Source organism: Corvus hawaiiensis, chromosome 3, assembly GCF_020740725.1.
Source record: "Corvus hawaiiensis isolate bCorHaw1 chromosome 3, bCorHaw1.pri.cur, whole genome shotgun sequence".
Lineage (NCBI taxonomy): Eukaryota > Metazoa > Chordata > Aves > Passeriformes > Corvidae > Corvus > Corvus hawaiiensis.
In genome coordinates this window covers 62,434,475-62,451,157 of record NC_063215.1, presented here as the reverse complement: position 1 = coordinate 62,451,157, position 16,683 = coordinate 62,434,475, and positions in this window count along the sequence as shown.

Below are 16,683 nucleotides of genomic sequence, written 5' to 3'. Positions count from 1 at the left end.
GAGTGTTATCCCTCTGCAGAGTTATCAAAGGCATAGATGTGCTTCTCTTTTACACTGTGAGGTTTATCAGCAATGCATGCGAAACACAGCTTCCTCTTTTCTAAGTCTTTCTGTTTTCTCCATTCACAGGAATATCCTGATTTTCATACTGACTTGAAATGCCTGGCTCTGGCTATCTGTACCTGCTTTGTAATAGCCCCACTTGAGAGGTGAAAAAGGAGGCTCTAAAGCCCAATTCCAAGATTACGACCTGCACATTATTTTAATTTAAACTCACCTCCTGTTACAACAGAGAATCAAGGTGTAAGTGTGTAAAGTGCTTTGGGAGCCCTGTGATAAAAGGCCCTATAAAAACATAAATGTAAGCAGATGGCAGTCACAACCTGCCTGGTAGGAGCAACACACAAGCTCGCAGAAAAGGGTGCAAACTCAAGCCCTTCCTGAAATTATCTCAAACAACAATAAATGTAACCTTTGCCGGGGCCTGGGCATTTGTAATGTAGACTCCTCTATTTCTCACCACATTGCCTCAGACTGAGAGACAAACTAAATCATCAGGTTGGACCTCCAAGCACATTCAGGCTTTGTGTGCCTGTTTGAAAAGAGATCCATGACTGTGGCATGACACCAACGGCAAAGCCGTGGCCATGGCTCTACCTCAACCACTATGGTGTAGATATCCTTAAGAAAAGGCATAAAATAAGAAGTCCTTGGATATAGCATCACCAGCTTGTGGTTAAGCTCAGTCTGGAGCATGATGCGCAGAAATGGAAAGGAGTGAAATGTAATGAGCAAGACTTGCAGTGACGTGTTTGCTGAGGAAAAGGGAGAGCTGATCTTTTTTCTACCCTTGCCTGTTCTTCTTAACACCATTTTTTTCCAAAGGGTGGATTTTCTCTTTATCTGACTTGTCTTTTTTCCCTGCTGTGAAATGTTTTGGGTCAGATGATATTTTGCTGGGCTTTAGAAAACTGCTAAGAATTAATTAATCCATAATTAAATTGATGGGGAAAAGATGTACAGAACTGTTAATAGAATTACATCCTCAAAAGGAACAAAAATAAGACAGTTTCCTTTCATTTCTCTTTTTTACAGTTTTCAGTGTGACAGATTTCTGACCGAGTTCGAGTTTAGACAAAGTGCATGTGGCAAAAGTTGGAAGTGTTGTAATGCTGCCTACTGTGATTTGTATAAACATTTAGGATCCCCTGGAGAGGAATGTAATCCAGGGTTCCCTGCTTGCACAGAAATGCTCAGAACAATATAATATTTGAAAGAAAAGAAACATTTTTAATTGGATTTGTGCTGACTATTTTTGAAATACAAAGAAGACAGTTTATCCACTAAGCTGCAGATTGTTTGCAGTCACAGGGAATCGGCAGGCCTCAAATTAGCTGCAGGACAGCCCTCGCTGTTGTTCTGTGAGCCCAACAAAAAGTGAGATTTGAAGGAAAAATATTAATGATAAGAAAAGGCTGTAAAATTCAAGCCACATGCTTCTCTAAGTCTATGTGAGTTAGGCCGAATGGATCATGTGATTTCGTCATGCGTTCCTCAAATGATAAAAAAATCGAAGGGGAAGATTGTCAGATTTGTCTTTCTTCTCACGAGATACTTGCTATGGGATGGGGCAGATCCCAGCGTGTGCTCTGCTTTGCTCACCCAGGACTGTGCTGCCAAAGAGTGACTTTGGCTTGCTCCCCAAGACCTGCCACCTCACTCTGAACCCCCTGTACCTTTGGGGGTGACCTTGCCTGCTCCCATCCCCCTGTAGTTAACACCCATCCCCCTCTAGTTAGCAGGAGAGGGGCAGCTCAGGCACTGCTCCCAATTTCATGCTGGGTTGAGTCCCTTTCCTGTTTGTATTGAATGTGAAGAGAGGAGAGACCTGTTGTTTCATCAGCAACATCAAAGAGAAGAAAATTGCACTCCAGTGTATCCAAATTTGCAACATTCCTTGGCTTTTGTAATAGAGAGAGGATATTAGAGGCTTTTAGTAAAGGTATAAAGCCTGGTTTTATTTCCCTTTTCCTTCCATTATTGCATTTTTTTCCTTTCTTTGCATTGTTGATCTGTGAGGTCCACCAGTAATGTCAACAGGCCTTATTTTGCCAGATGCAGCATTCCTCTTAACATCAGTAGCAGCTGAAGAATCACTAAACTTAAGGTGAGAATAGGCTTCAGAGCAGATAGAGTTCCCTGAGGCAACCAGAAGTTCTGTGCCTCTGTAGTTGTTTGTATTTATTATTTCTAAGTATTAAAAGAAAAGTTAAGATGTATTCCCATAAAAAGAAAAGATATAAGCTCAGGTTCACCCTACTGATCTTTTGGCACTTCATGGATAACCTAAAATAACAAATATTGCCACTCAGGCCTCCTTCTCTGTAACTAGTGAAAAGAAATGGGTATCTTCATGGGGCATTTAAAACTGCACAGGATCTGAGAGGTCCTCTGGAGGGGACTGTTCGTTGACTCAAGTGACTACACACCTACCCTGGTGTCTCATACAGGTATTCATGGTTAGCCTGTGAGTGAAAGTCTGGGCAGGACAATTTGTACATGGTAAGATCCCATAACTCTGTTTAGGGAAGGTGCACACTAGATTGGTTCCAGGAACTATCTGGCAGAGCTGTTAGCACATTAGGTCAGGATTAATATAACCAAGTGGGTAGGAATGATTTTTTGAAGGGACTTGAATAAGGAGGGCTCCTAGAGAATGAGATTTAAGGTGGGATAAAAAGAAACAGGATGGGAAGGAGGACTAAGAGTAAGGGCTTGGAAGTAGGGACAAGAAAGTTAAGCTGAACATACCTAAGTAACAGATAAATGCTCATGCTCATATCACCTCTTCATTAAGGACCCCTAAGAAAAGTTCTGAAGAAAGAAGGCAAAAGCCTCTCTTGTCTGTGGATGATGGTCCCCTCGTTTTCAGGAGGGTACCAGTTACAGCAAGGAGAAGCTAAGATAAGGAGGAATGCAAGGGGGGATGATTCTGCAAGACAGTTTTGGGAAGTGACCCTCATATTTCCTGACGTTATACATCTGCAGGTGTAGATGTCATGGCTGAGCTGGTTGTCCTGAGCTGCCTTTTCAGTCAAAGAAGAGCAACTGCTGCTTTTGTGGTGCAGTTCAGCTGAGCTATTTTAGATGTCTGCTTAAAAGTGTGAAAAATTTCTTTCTATTGATGAAAACGGAGTTGAGGGAAGTTAACTCAGATGCAAAGATTACGGTTCATAAGATACTCTCGAATGATGTGTAAACTTGCATTCACCTCCAAACAACATACAAAACTGCCAAATATTTTGCTCTTTCTGGACAAATCTTACTGTTGCATGATCCAAGGAGACTTACAAGACTGATATATTTAAGAAAAGGCAAAATGAGATATTTTTGGTAAATTGCATTTCCTTATTAGTCATCACTTCCCTTTTTATTCTGAGAAACAGCCCTCTTCAGACGTGTTTGTTTTATTTGGCAGAAGTGTAGATAACTCCAGATGTTGCTGATTCTTTTTCAGTTCCTTGCCTTAGGAAACTTTAGTTGCACCTGAGAGAAAATAGAAGCCAATCTGGAAGAAAAAGACAAGAGATATATAATAGCCTTGCTAGAGGAAAAGAAAAATCAGATTAATTTATATGCTCTGGATGATCTCTAATTGTTTCCGTAAAGATGAATTAAAAGCCTTTTTATTTGCAAAGAGCTGAGTTCAGGGCCATGTACATCTCCTATTAGAGTTGAAAACATCACTGATAAAGAGCTGGATTTTCTAGGTTCCCTCAAGGGTCTACTATTGAAAAGGAAAACAGAGCATTAAATGTAGCAATTGGCAAGTAAGTAGAAGTGATAATAGGCTTTGATATTAAGGAGCAATATCCTTGGCTCATATAACTAGGTGCCATCTTCTTATTTCAGCAGAGGCCTGTTTTTTGCCCCAGATTGGCAAAAAATTGCCCCAGATCGAGGCACCTAGATTTTTAGCTACAGACTGCTGTAATTTTAAATCTGCAAATACAATGTGTTATCTACCATGGCTTTCACACTTTTGAAGTTTGTCGAAGGATGTTCTTGCTGTTCTAATCTACTAAGGATAAAGCCTGAGAAAACACTGATTTTTTCCCCATTCTTTAGGATACGTTTCTTTGCTTACATTCTCTGTTAAATCAACAGAGGTTGATGAGGTTAATGACATACAGACCTTTCCCCTCCAGAACAGCAGTTCACCTCTAGTTCACACTGCTAGATACTGAAAGTCATTCCACCTAAAATAAAATGAGAAAAGAAAAGAAAAGAAAAAAGAAGAGAAAAGAAAAGAAAAGAAAAGAAAAAAGAAGAGAAAAGAAAAGAAAAGAAAAGAAAAGAAAAGAAAAGAAAAGAAAAGAGAAAAAAGATGTCATCCAGTTAATGATAAGTAAGAATTGACAAGCCTGCAAGCTTTCCACGTCACAAAGCAGAGTGAGCAGGCCTGGAGACTGAATAATGTGCCAAAGTGTTCCTCTGTGACACCCCCGGAAAGCTCAGCAGACTTTTCTGTCCAGGGCTGGAAGACACCAAGATTTCCAGGCTATTATCTTCCACTGGAATAACATTCAGACAAAGATATCTTGCTCCTTCTGGTGAAAGTACTTCCATACAAATAAGGGAAGGAGTGGTGTTCTTTGGAAACCAGTCTGGTATCACTTCTGACAGATACCAGCGATTGTGATGAAGAGTAAACACCTCAGTCACCGGGTGATGCAGAGCACGCTGATGCACAGAACCGCAGCTGAAGGCTGAATCACTGCTGTATCTAATTAGGCACATCAGTTAAGATATGCAAGCCTCCAACTGTCTGAGGAGGGCTGAGATTGCTAATACCAATCTGTTATTGTCCTCATGCTCAGAAGAGGTGATGGTTGATAAGATTAAAGAAATAGCATTTTGTGTTAGAGCGGTCAGTAGCTTTCTGGTTGCTTGCTGGGGGGAAGGTGGGGCAGGCAGCTAAGTGATGTTGCATCATTTTCTGATTTGGGCCTCTGACTAACGTCAAGGTAAAGAAATAAATCACTCGTGTTTAAAGTGTTGGTGAATAACACCAACCCCTTGATTTTCTAATGCAGCATCATTTGAATTGTATATGCTATTGAATCAGACAAAATATGTATTTATGCATTAGGTTTCTTCAAAATTCCTAGTACGTTTTTTAACAAGATGCAGAAAAAATAAACTGAAATGCCGAGCTTTTTATTCCTAGGTTGTTTGTGACAAAGCATCAGCAATGTCCTGTGCCGAACATGATTCATGTAAGGCGCAGACAGTGGATACTGAGTTTGAAAGGGGGCTAATCAACAATTTTTGGAATAAAGAAGTATCTTAACTCAAAAATGTTGATGCATGAATGAATGTAATTCCCTGTGCACTGAGTTACTGTTTAGGGGACACATCTACTGTAGCAACCACACTGAATCAGTTCGGTGCCATTCACAGGCAAATTAAGTTGTAAAATCTCACTGTATGTGTATTTGTGTGTCTAAATATCTCTAGAGAAATTATTTATTTATTTTCTAGGCTCAAATTTTTCCTCTTCCAGTGCACTCAGTTCATTCCTGGAGTCACTCTATTGATGTTAACAGTGGGGTATCAAGGAGGTATTTTGCTCTTCTTCTAAACTTTTAGGATAAAAATTTCTGGGACAAGGCCACACACAGCTACAGGCGAGCTGTCTAATCCAGGCAGGGGACTGATGAGGGGTGGAGGAAGGTCTGCTTCTCTGGTCTTGGGGACAGCACACATCCAAGCTGGGTACTGTGTGAGAGAGCAAGGCAGCAATGCAGAAATGCTAAAGAAGGTGGGTGTCCTTGCCCCTAGACTTTTAGGAACAATTTGATGAAGGAGTGTGGGAGGGGACCAAGGAACGTGTGCCTTGTGAAAGAGCCTGGCAAAGAGCAGGTGTGAAAGAGGCTTGGTGCAGGGGATGTCAGAGTACTGTGGCAGCTCATCTCATTGATGGCCAATTGGACAGGGAGTCTGTGCTCTGCCTTTTAGGCATGCAGTATTTGAAGATGAGGGATAAGGGAACACTGAATAAAGAGCATGAACAGATTACTCTCACTGTGAAGATGATGCTGTGGGTCTCTAACCTGGACAGTGTTGAGTATTGCATATAGCCTCTGAGTTGTCTAAATGAACACAAAAATGCAGTGTCCTCTTGAAAATTAGGGTGCAGCTTCATGTTATGGATCCTTCATCGGTGGATCCAATATACCCTCTCCCATCCTTCTCTGCCCCCACACAAGGATTTGCTGCCTCCACTGCTGTGTCTGTTCTACTGCTGGTGTGTCCAGGACTGGTGAAATTGAGATGAGTAAAGAAAAAAGATTATGACAGGAAGACAACAGAAAAACAGGTGGCTAATAGGAAAAAAGTGCTTTTTTAGAACAAATCATTTTATATCTCTGAGTTAGCTGAGCTGGTGCAAAGTAGAGGGATAACCAACCCTTCTTGGGGACTGGAGGGGACAGAGATGAGTAAGTGTGGGGGGGTGGGCTTGAAAATTTTTTAGCCAGCACTACTCCCAAGGGATTGGAAACATCATAATCTGCTTTTAATAGGGATGGGATTCATATAATATTTCTAAAAATACAGGTGTGCATATGGACACTGTTCATGTCTGGAGAGCAAGAGCTCTACACAGTCTGATAGATCAGCTCCCTACTGCTGAGCTGCTTTTTCTGTCCTCAATGAGGTAGTCCAGATGCCCAGCTGACCCAAGTACCTGAGTCTTAGAGCACTCAAATGAGCTCAAATGAGTGCTACCCATACCCTATAAATAGTTCATAAATTGTCCAAGTTTACACGTAAATCCATTAACTAGCTTGATTATAAACAGATTCTGTAAGCACCTAAAGTTGGACCTATTTTAATGATGGAAAAAACCTCTCGTCTGTATGTTACATTGTTAAAGAAATATGATCATCTTCCACTTAGTGTCATTATTTGCCAAATATGGTTTCTTGCCAACACTGAAAAATCATGTTCTGATGGAGGAAATTCCTTAAACGCTTGCCATCTCTCAACATCACTTCCCACCTCTATTGTTTCTAGAAGGAATAAAACTCCAGAGTGCTTTAAGCAAAAAACCATCATCAGCTTTTCTTTGTCATTTGAACGTGACTTAACCTCTTCTCTAAGGACAGCTTGCCTTCACTCTCTGGTGGGGGATACAATGAAGACATGATACTGGAAAGCTGGAAGACTTTGCCCAAAGAGTAATTTTATCTAATATGGCACCATAGTTACTACAGTGACTCTGTAATCATTTTATGTTTACTGGCTATAATAACCATATGAAATGAATGTGCTACATGGTATACTGCGTACAGTAAACCCAAGGCAGAACTAAGGTTATTTAGGTACCCATTTGAATATAATTAGAAACTATTTCTTCAGTTTAGAATACTTGGTTTGGAGATAATTAAATAACCGTGTAAAAGACACTGTAAAAGATAAATATGTATTTAGTCATCCGGCTATCTTGCTAGAGTTTTGGTCTGGCAATTGCTACAGCACTGTGTAATTATAACTCAGCAATATGGTATGTAATACATTATTATAACCTGGCCATTGATCAGCTACACTGCTGCTTCTGGCTGCTTCTCCAAGCCAGCTGAAGCTGGTCTTGTTTCCCAAGCTAGGTCAGTGCACGAAGTCCCCAGCTGACCAGAAGAGCTGTGTATTATTTATCATAATTGTAATAACATTGTCTGTTCTTAACTAAGGGATTCTACTTTTGTTTATATCCTGTTTATAAACTAGATTAATTCCATTGCCATTTTCTTACCTGGAACAACTACAGATGCCTTTATTGAACCCTTAGTTGTTGCCCAACACTTTTAATAATCCACCTGCCATAGTTTGTGATCTCCTGCAGGTAGGGAAGAGAGGTATGTTTTTAAAATAAGTCTGTATCTTTTGTGTGACACTATGTGAGACATTTTGGAAGGATTTGGTGTCCAGAAAGCACAGATAATCTGTCGTTTGATGAGCAGGGTTGTCAAAATGTCCCAAAATAAATGTTTAAATCTCGTATGTTACCTTAGAAAAGATAAAACAATTTGTCTGAGATTACTGACTATTAATTAATTTCTGTGATTTTTTTTTCCTTACACTGTGCAGAATAAAATGGAGACACTCACTAGTCTCTATGTGCCCTTTTCATAGTTTGAAACTTCTGGGTTTTGTTCCTTTCCCACCCTGTCATCAGCATAAGCTGCAGTTTGCAGGTTTCCCCCCTTTTTCTTTCCCATTAGTCGCTCTATTAAATATGTTAATTGTAGTGTCCCAGATTACTGGGAGCTCCTTAAATCAAAGCCATGAGACTTGGTAGCAAGGCGCTTAGCTATGGGCTTTGCTGATGATAACTGCATCATATGAGTATTCATACAGAACTGATTGAGCCCCTGAGGCCAGATGCTGGAGCTGTTTTGTGCTGCTCTGACACCATAATGCAAACTTCAACAGAGTTTGCAGGCCTGCTTGAAGCCTATTTCCAAGTGAGGAAGTCCTGCCATACTGGCTTTGGTGCTGGTGTATCTCGTGCAAAACACAGCCCTCACTGGAAGGAAGGAAATGAGGCTGAAAGATGTAGCCCAAATGGTCTGGCCAGGAGAGTCAATCCCATTCATTGCATACTTAGCTGAGAGGAGTTGGATGGTTTTTGTGGCCAACGTTGTTTTTACAGTTAAAGACTTGGAGAGGCCTAAAATAATAACAACAATAACTAACAATTAAGAAATTTATTATTTTTATTATTATTACTACTACTCCTACTACTCCTACTACTCCTACTACTACTACACAGTCAAAATTGACAGTGTGCAGTACTGTACAAACATATTGTGTCTGAAGAAACTTGCACTGGCAGCTTTAAAATTTCCCTCGCTGTGCATCTCTGATTCTGCTTTTGGCTTTTCCCAAGGTATATTTGTTGAGATGGGCTGGTACATGCTATGTCTTAAAGCAGCTACAAGAGAGCTTTATTTGTACTGCCTGTCATTTCAAGCTGGAGGAATTCAGTATCTGTCTCACTGCCTTTGCCATATGCAGTTGGGTTTTCTCCTTCCCCTCTGTAATTCTTCTGGGGACACTGCATAATAAAAGTCTCAACTTAATCAAGAAAAATTCAACATTTGGCACGGCAAGAGAGAGCGTCGGGATTTAAAAGCGTAAGGCAAACAAACAAGCAGGCCCTTGTGATGTCAGACTAATAACACATTTGCTGCTGTGCTCTCTGGCTTGCTGGTGTGTGTACTGCTTCCCTGTACAACATTGTTCTGGGCTTTGTTTCCTTCAGCTGCTCAGCCCAAGAGAGTTCCCTGCTGCCAGGGGGCTGCTGGGACACCAGCAGGTATCTGAATAATTGGAATAAAAATTCTTTTAGAAAGAAGCAGCTCACGGAAAAGAAAACCCTGTCTTTAGATTAAAAAAGTAAAAATAAACTAAGAAAAAGATCTTCATTTTCCAGGGCCATTAGCAGTTTCAAATCTTCCTTTCTCTTAGAGATGAAATTAAGTCACACACATGAAGGAGCAATTGTTCCAGACTGGAGCAGGCTCAGCACAGCATGTGATGAGGGGATCCATGTCCTGTGAGCCTATGGGAAGTGGAGGCTGTTTGTGGCATAGAGTCCAGTGCTTCACTCCTGGGTCAACACCACAGAACAAGGCTGTGCTTTGTCACATGTGGCAGTGCTGCCATGTGGAAAGCCAGTGAAGGACTAGCCACCGCTCCACACACAGCCATAGTGGTATTTTAACCCCTATTTCCCACACCCTTTTCGAGAGCAAAGACTGACTGCTATAGCAGAAGCTGGCTGCCTAGGCACAGATGCATGCGGGTGTCTTTTGCTGCTTGGGCACCCAGTAGCATCTAGCAGTCCAAAAGGATGTCGATGCTGCGGGCCAACTGAGCCACAGAGGCCAGCTGGTGGGGCTCCCTCCCCACAGAGGCAGAGAATGTCTCCTCCCCTCAGCCCAGGCTGCCTTGCTCTGGGGCACTGCTGTGCTTGGCTTTGCTGCTGGCTGCTCCTGGCCAAGCAGAGGGAGGGGGACTCTTTCCACTTGGCATATAAAGGGTGTAGAGCTGGATGTGGTGTGGTGGACATGGAGGATGTCTGTTCTCCAGGTTGTCTTAGCTGCTCCCTTGAAGGCTTTGGCAAGGGTGAGAGAAGAGGCCTGAGCTCACAGGTGAGGATGTGGACGGGAGAAGCTGGGAAGTAGCTACTTGTAGGGACTTTTGGTGCCAGACCTGGAGGGAAGACCTGGGCTGTTTTAAGGCATCCCTATGCATTAGGTAGCAGGTTAGACTCCTGCATGCAGTTGTTGGGGGTGGAAGAGAGACACCGTGCTGGAAATGGGTGTTTGTTCCCCAGCCCTGAGAAGTGGCAGCCTGTGCTCTGCAGTGGTTGGTAGAAGTGGGGTGAGAGAGCCCAGACCAAGTCTGGGAGGCCTCCTGGGACTGGTGGTGGGAGTGGGCTTTAGTGTTATCACCCCAAGAGCTCCACAGAGTAAGGACTGCACCCAGCCTGTGTGCAAGGTTGCCTGGGTGCTGGCTCTCTGCACTTCAACCCCAGGGACAAATCCATTCTCTCTTGCATATGATTTCTCCTTCAAGGCCATCTCAGAGTCCTGCATATTGTGTAAAATGCCAGGAATCTCACCTGCATAGCAAGAAAGGTAGCAGGATGGGCAGTGGTTAAAAGAAAATCCCTGTGGAAGGACACTGAGAGGGCTGGGTCCTTGCATTTGCAATGGGATGGGGAGAAAAGGGCTTAGTTGCTGAGAATGTAAGAGCCCCATAGCTTCTGCAATCATTTTGGCATTCAGCATGTTTATGAATAATGAAATAAACTGGTGTGACATGAGGGAATAAGCTGTAAAGTGTCACAAAGCACCAGAAACAAAATCCATCCAAAATGCTTCTTTTCTTCTCAAGGAAAACCTAAAACAACTTTTCTGATTACCTGACAGTCCATTTAATCCCCAGGAAACATTCCTTTGTTACAGTTTCAAGGAGAATTACTTGAAATAATCCTTTGTACAATGCACTTCATTCTATTTTAGTTTTAAATCATGTCCCTTTTCTTTTTTGATTTTTTTTTAAGGGAAAAAGAAAAAAGACACCTAATCAATGCCTATGGAAGGGCTGAGGGCAAATCTGAGGCTTTCTGGTACAAGGATTGCCTTTTTGAGGAGATCCGTGCTAAAGAGACCAAGACTGCAAGGGCTGAACAAGAAATAATATTAATAATAATAATAATAAACAAAAAATGAAACAAAAAAAGCCACACACACAAAAACAAAACAAAAACAAAAAACCAAAGCCTGAAGCCCAAATCATTGCAATTGCAACAGTGCAGATTTGGCCATCACTGTGTCCCTGAGATGAGGAATGGTCCTTGACGGGTCTGTGTCACACATGGGTGCCTTCCTCAGGGCTTTGTGCTGCCAGTGACCCAGATTCAGGAGGAGACCTGGGGTCTCCAGCACAGAGATCTTCAAGGCTTTTGAGTGACACATGGTCAAGGAGGAGAACTGGGCTTGTCTATGGCTGCTGCCATCTGCCTGCCCTCCAGCAAAGGTCACTTTCCAGGAAAGAGCCAGCTCATCTCTCTGAAAAGCCTAGCGGTGTGGTGAAGGGAGGAAAGTAAAAGGCAAAAAAATATCATAAATAACACCTATTTTGTTCCTTGCATTCTGGATGTCATGAGTTAGTAATTCTAACAACAGGAAAATGGTATAATCCGGAGGATATTGGGGTCTGTGAGTTTGACATTTGAATGCTCTCAGCTTGTCTTCTCCTTCCCATTGACTCCTGAGATTAATTTTCTCTTCTTTAATATTGACATAAATCTTATTTCCCTCACAGAAATGTGTGAAAAGTTACTCCATCCATATTCCCAGACATCTGAGGACATTTCACGTGTACAACCTGAAGGATGCTTTCAGGTGGGATGTCTTAGTTTAGGTCGGGGTATGTTTTTAAGTGAAGGCGGGGGGGTCAGAGCCTTCCTCCAGAGTAGGCTTGGAAAGTGATGGCATTTTCCATCTTACCAGATCTCATCCTTGGCTGTCATGCTGTTGGATATGGAGAGAAACTGTGTCCTACTGTCTGTAGTCAAGGTCTGTTTTCCCTCACATCATCTGTGACTCTGCTCTTGACTGAGCCATGAAACTCACTGCCATAAGCTAGCATGGAAACCAGGTGTTAGTTATAATTCAGGAAAATCAAGGCCTATTTCCTGGATGAGAGCTTTCTGAATGACATTGGATGGAACAAAAAAAAAAATCTCCCCCAAACTGATGAACACCTTCAACCTCCAAGGAAAGGAAACAGGAACTTGAGGTTAGCCTGAAGTGTTTTTGCAGTGATTCCTGGTGGCGCTTCTCCCACCAGGGTCTGCAGCACTAGGTCCTAGGCACATCTAGGAGAAGATATTGAAGTATGTGTGAGAGGCTGGGGAAGGCTGCTGAAAAATATTCACTCCACTATGGTTCAGCACAGATTTCACTGGAGGGAAGAATTAATAACTACTGCCTAGGCCACAGGTTATTCCCTCTATTTTTGTTCTCATTTTTTTTTCACCTTTGCTTTCAGAAAATTCATTGCTTTTTTTTTCCTCCTAGAGAAAGAAACTCCCTTTGATCTATAAATAGCTCCACAAGTCAAAGCAATGGGGCAACCTTAAAAATATATTATGGATATGTCAGTAGTGACTCTGTTGCTAAGGTTGTGTTGAGGTTTGAACTTAAGGCAGGGCTAATGTTCCCTTTTTCACACTCTGCTGAGTAGATGCAGTGGTTGGACTTGGCACAGGAACACTTTAGAGGAGGATTACCTTTGCTGTGTGTTTACTTTAGGGAAATCTTGAACTTGCACCCTTCCCCTGAGATCTGCTTGTGCACCGAAGTGTCTGTGTTGGGTACTATGAGCTCTTTTTTGGACATGCAGAGTGGTCTGTATGAGAGATTCCTCTTTCCCAGAATGACAATTTTTTGCTGCTGAGGAACCGCTTGGCCTTGTTGTTTGCTTCCCCTCCCAGCATTCCTCTTCACTAGCAGTGCTGGCTGGGACTGGGTCCCAGTGGAGCAGAGAGGGAAGGTGGCCATGGTCTAGGGCAGGTCAGGGGGATGGTGGGGGCTGCAGGGTGGTGTGTGTAACTTGGGATGACTCTCTGGAGCATAGCATTCAAAGAAAGAGGGATGGAAAAGGAGACAGTGGGAACCTTTGTGTGGGGTTGGTGCCTTCCTTCCTGGTACAGGGAGAGAGAGGGCACACAGCAACAGGATGATGCAGGGCGATGCAGGACTCTGCAAAAACACAGAGTGATCTTGTGAGCTGCAAACTTTCTGAAAAGCCTTCTTTAATAAAAAAAAAAAAAAGAAAAAAGAAAAAAGAGCTCTTGAGAGAGGCAACAGCAGTAAGCACAATGTTATTCTTTAAACAAATGTCCTTAGAAATAATATCCTATTTGGTTCAAACAGAGCAGGAAAAGAACAACTGAAAATGCAGTTAATGTGGAATGCACTAAATGTTCGTGTGAAGTTGCCAACACATTATCCTTGTATCTTTAACCAGGGAGGACTTCACTTGCAGAAATGGCTCTTGACAAAGTTAAGTGGACCTATATATTGTTTGGGAAATTGCCCTTATTTTGTGAGCTTCTTGTTCCAGTAATGGAACCCATGAGCAGAGGATAATTGCAGCAGTCTCATCTGTCAAATAATATTAGAAGTCAACAGCTATAATCTCAGCCACTTGCTTTACACAGCTTTTCTCTGTATTTTCTGTTCAAATTGTCAGTTGTTACATGTAAGTGTCCCCATTCCCTGTGGCTGATAGAAGTAAAAAGATTTAAGTAAATCAGGAGGAGTGCAGAGACAGGGCTTCGGCAATGGCTCTCAGTGCTAGCACAGTAAATCATATGACAACACCACAGTGGATATGAAAAATTACAGCCCGAGTGTAGTGTTACTTGTTACTATTATTGGCAGAGCAGCGTGGCACTGAATGGTTTGGCTTTGCAGGGATTCGGGGAAGCTACTGATTGGTTTTAGCTTGTGTGGGTTTGTGCTTTATGAGCTTGGCTTTTAGTTTCAGGAGATGAATGGGTTCCTGAAAACAGAACTCAGCTGAAACCATCATCTCATCTGTGTGTCAAATCAAAAGCATTATAAAATTAATTTGTTGGGATAGTCATTCGGCTGTGACACTGCAACTCAGGGCACAGTCTCCCCAAAGCTCTCTTATCATCACCTCATCAACCCTATTCTCCTTTTTTACTCTCTCAATGTTAGGGACAGAAATATAGTTATGGTTACATTGATACAGACTCCCCACACCACCACCTCTTGGTGAGGCCCTACCTTTGTTCCTGATCTGTAGGAAGGAGGAGGAACCCAACTCCCTCTCTGTGTCTCTGCTGCTCTCAAAAGTCCACAATCACTGTTTGTTGTGGTTTGTGAGCATTTTATGGCTCTGTGAGGAGCTGGATTGAGACTGCCAATGTATTTTTTATTGCCATTAAATAATTGTCAATTGGTTGAGGCTGTATCGTGAATGCATGAAGCCAAATTCATGCTCCTGGCTGGAGGGAAGCAACTCTGTTTGTCATTACCAGCCCTCTGTGCAGCAGACAGGGTGATTGTTTCCACAAATAGCTCAAGCCATGTTTGGCACCCTCTGTTGTGTGCTGATGGCAGCTCCTCCTGGTTTTACTTAGTGGCATAGGTTATGCACACTGAAATACCATGAGAAATGTTTTCAAAGGGAGGCTTGAGGGCTATTGTCATATAGATGTTTAACTTCAGCTCTCCATGTAGAAACTTCTTCCACCCTCAGACAGCCTTGTGTGAGTTTACTGCATGTCACACTATCAGCCGGACAGAGCCATTGCACTCTGCATTCACACCTTCCCAGGTGTCAAAATAGCTTCCTGTGTTGACAAGCCCTCAGTGGTCAGAGCTTTCTCTTTTGTTGCTTTCATATTGATTGCATCCTGAGGCTATCAGAAACCCTTGATATAAAGCCATATGATAAGTCCAATGTAAAGCTCTGGATAAAAAGTTGAGGTGTATCCTTGCCTGTGCTGTGTGATTGAGTCACTGTTGCTCAGGTGCTCTGATAATGTCAGCTGCCTCTTTCTGATGAATTTTACCCCTCAGAGCTAGTGTTAGGGTGATCCCATCCCCATCTCATCTTCCTCCAGTTATTATTCCAGAAAGCCTGTAGCCAGTTTTTGGCTTTCTTCAGAGGAATATTTGTATGTACATGGCAATACAGGTCATGATTAATGGGCTCTGCAGTCTGCTTTTTTTTTAATGTCAGAATAATAAAATATCTGGCTCGTCAGATTGTTTGCCCTGATTGTTCAGCTAAATACATTTAGCTCCAGAGGTAGAACCAGCATATACCTATATGGATACCATTCTGGCAATTATTGTCAGAAGTGACAGCTGATTGCAGGTATTAGAATGATGCAACTTGTTCAAACTTAATGTTATCTATTATGAACTCTACTTCATGATGATAATAGCTGGAAGGCATTGATTTTGTTTTCTGTTACTTATCTCAAGCCCATACATTTTGCTTGCATTATTGACTTTTCTGATCATTTCATGCATCATCTCTTCAGAAGATGTGTAAATCAATGTTGACTGTGCAATGTATATTGTTTATTAAGCTGCCGCGTAGGTTTACACCTTGAAGAAAATCATCAAATGCATGTCTTGAATAATTGTTCAGCAGGCCTGGCAAGAGAGGGCAGCCTTGGAGCATGCTGGCACTGGTGTGGAAGAGTTCAGTTAATTATTTATCTGGGCCACAGTATTTGCATGCCTATATGAATTTTTTATGAAGTTAATTAGCTTTTCAAGATGTTGAATCGGTTCAGCGCTGCAATGATTGCAGCCCGACACACTGGGCGAGTGGCTCGGAGAGAGACGCTTGAGTCACAGGCAGGAAAACAGGCAGCGGGGAATGCAAATGGATGGGGGTGCCTTTGAACACTTTCAACAGGTGGCCCTTAGCACCATGAAACCTATTGTGTTTGTGGTCAGCAGCTTGAACACAGGAATACAAGAAGGGGCTCAGATTGCACCTATTTCTCAGGCAACAGATTTAGACATTTAGGCTGAAATAAAAGTCCACCCACATAAAACCCGAGAGGGTGGAATGAAGAGGGACTGGGGAAATTAAAATCCATCCCATGAGATGGCCCAGGCTGCACAGCTGCTGCACAGGCTATTCACTCAGAGCTGCTCAGCCAGACCATGGATGGAAAAAACCAGTCATCGCCTCTCTGCACCAGCTGGGGCCACTGCAAAGTCCTACAAACAGGCTGTGTGTGTCAGGACTTGAGGCTGGGAATTCAGCTCTACAGTTGCACTGGGAAGTAGATCCCAGCCAAATGCTGGGAGACAAACCCAGGGCCAGGAACCAGCAAGGACCAAGACTGCAGAGACTGGTGCTATTGTATGGCATTTGATGGCAATTTCTTTTACTGCTCAGAGCAAGGCAGGGAGGAGTGGTGAGAACTGAGACCTGCCCTGGGTTTGGTAGGGCTATAGGTCTTTTGGTGCCTCTTTTGGGGCCAGAGGCTGCACCAGGGTAGAGTGTAATCCTTATGCTGCAGATCTTCTTGTCTATCAC